This window comes from Lycium barbarum, chromosome 6, assembly GCF_019175385.1.
Source record: "Lycium barbarum isolate Lr01 chromosome 6, ASM1917538v2, whole genome shotgun sequence".
Lineage (NCBI taxonomy): Eukaryota > Viridiplantae > Streptophyta > Magnoliopsida > Solanales > Solanaceae > Lycium > Lycium barbarum.
In genome coordinates, this window is record NC_083342.1 from 18,540,675 (window position 1) to 18,543,523 (window position 2,849).

The following is a 2,849-nucleotide window of genomic DNA, read 5'->3' on the forward strand; positions in this document are numbered from 1 at the left end:
AGTAATTGTTAAAAATATCTACCAACTTATGAGTCTTTTTTTTATAAAATATAAATTTATGAGTCAAGTTTTATATTTAAAAATTTTGAAACCATGAGATGAAATGCATGTCCAAACGCTAATTTCATCTCATGGTTTCAAACCATGGTTTTAAATCACATGTCCAAACGCCTCCTTAAATTCCAAGTTGTTGTTAGCTACTCCCTCCGGATAAAAAAAAGAGTCTACTTAGTCATTTGCACACCCCTTAAGAAAATACTAACTCCTAGACAAAAATAGATAATTTGACTAAACTACCCTTAATTAAATAGGCATTGAGATTTGATTATATAACACTTAATAGGTACAAATATGAAAAAATAAGGTTAATTCTTTTTTGATTTGCTAAGTGAACTTTTTTTTTTTGATAAGTTGACTCTTGTTTTGATCCGGAAGAAGTATATTAAATTATCATAATTCATGTACCTCCATTAATTTAAGCCCATCACACTCTAATGGTGATGATGAGCACGCCCAAACATATTCTGTATTGTGAAAATTCATCTTAAATTCCTTTATTTGGATTTGGAACTCACAATGTGACCTTTCAAAATGATGTTTGCCAACTCAGTCTCTTTTTGGCTTTTTGGACTGCCCTAAAAAATAATAGCCAGCAACTGTGTATGTCTTGCAGTGGCAGACCTAGTAGCATGCTATGTGGGGATTCAATTGAACCCCTAATTTTGCATAAATTTTTTTATTAAAATTGCAATAAATACTAAACATAAATTCATAACTTTTAAAATACAACTGATTCAAACTAAAACTTTTAAAGTGAAACTCATAGGCTTTATGGATTCGCCTCTATTGTTTTGTATCTTAAGTATGAAAATGCTTACCTATACATAAAAATAGATAGAATATACATATTATATACATAAATGTTGCATATGTTTTGTATATTTTGGCTAGCACATGTTATTAATTTTGGCCATTGGATCAAAAATGAAAAAAAAAAAACCATCTTTTTTTTTTCCTTCTGGAGAAAGGATTATTCTTACATAGTAAGAAGTTTTAATCTAGGAAGGCATTTCTCGTGAGCTTTTGCTTCAAAATTATGTTATATCTGCAATTACATATTTGAAGTTGGGAAAACGTACCAATCTTCAAACGGTTTTTAAGTACACGAATACTCATTATGAAAGCATATATTGTGGGAAAGTTTGAGCATATTGGGATTCTGTTGGCTGGTCGTGCACTTTGTCCCACACAATAATTAGCATTGCTGCTGAAATTGAGGATAATGGTACATATTCCAGGGAGCCCACTAGCCAACATTAGAACATGAATAAAGCTGAAAGCCAAGTTGTGGCCAATTCATTCAAAAATTTAGGGCAAGTAAAATGGACAGCTTGGTACACAAACAGAGGCGGATTCAGGATTTTGAGTTCGGGGGTGCTGGATCCAGGAATTTTGAGTTCGGGGGTGCTCTATTAACTATTTATATCTGTTTCCTTTATATTTTCTATACAGTTATACACTCCGTAACTGAATTTAATGGGTGCCGGAGCACCCAAAAATTCTACATAGGTCCGCCCCTGTACACAAAGCATCCCGCGTTCGCAGGGTTTGAGGAAGGATCGTACCTAAGGATGTAATGTAGACAATCTACCGTAATACAAGTTTTAGTTATTGCTTTCATGGCTCAAACCCGTGACCTATAGGTCTTAGGGAGAAAACTAGAAATCTTGGATTGGCTAAAATATTGGTCATTGGATATGAATAAAGATGAAGACAAATTTTCAAGAATCTGAATATATTACAAAGCCAAAAGAGCTTGAGAATAGAGGGACTCAATCAGGAAGTTAATTTTTTTTTTCTCTCTATACCACGGTGGTCTACTTGTCTATCTCTTTCATCAAAGGTGCATTTTAAATTTTAAATTTTAAATTAATCAGTGCAAACTTGAACTACTGCTGTGTCTAATAATTTTTGGAGTTAGATTCTTTGAATAGTCACTTAATTTATAGCAGTTTGCTATCAAAGTCACTTATTTTTATTTTGTATTCCAAAAGTCAATTAACTTTATCTAGTTAGCCTCCATAGTCATTTTAGCCATACATTTAATGCCATGAGGCCCATGATAGCTCTAATTTTTTAGAAAAACATATTTAGGAAATTAAAATCAGTACTTGAATTTATTTAGGACAAAACTCACTCTTGAACCCGACCCAACTTTTCAATTTAGTCACCATACACTTTCTGCTGAATATAATTTTTTAAAATTGTTTAGCTAAGTGTAAATTATTGTGAGGTAATCGATGAATGTGGATGCGAAACAAATACTCCTCACGTGTCACTATTACTATTTGTAGAGTTAGAGATTTTTCCTTTGATCATAATTTTTTCAAAATATGTAAAAATTTCAAGAAGTAAAATAACGTTCATTCAAATTGGAAAATGTAACTTGACCCTCATAACATTGCCACATAAAATGGAACGAGAAAAATGTAATTCTTAAGATTGAGATGCATGGAAAATGAATTTATATTTCATTTTGTGCATTAAATAACTGACTCTAATAGTTCGAGATTTCTTTTTATCTCATAAAATGTAAGATTTGGGTTTAATAATTTGTGAGACAAAAAAAATCTTACACATTGTGTCTGTTGTATAAGACACATACTATAATTTATTTATTTATTCATGCAGACGTAGTATCACTACTCTATCCATCAGTGTCCTTCATTACGACGGAGAAATTAAAAAGCATTTACACTTGTTAGTGGAAGATTGCTCAACATTAGTGTGAAAACCCCTTGTTTTAGTTTTTGAAAGGTGAAGACAAATTGATGCAAAAAGGCTAAGGT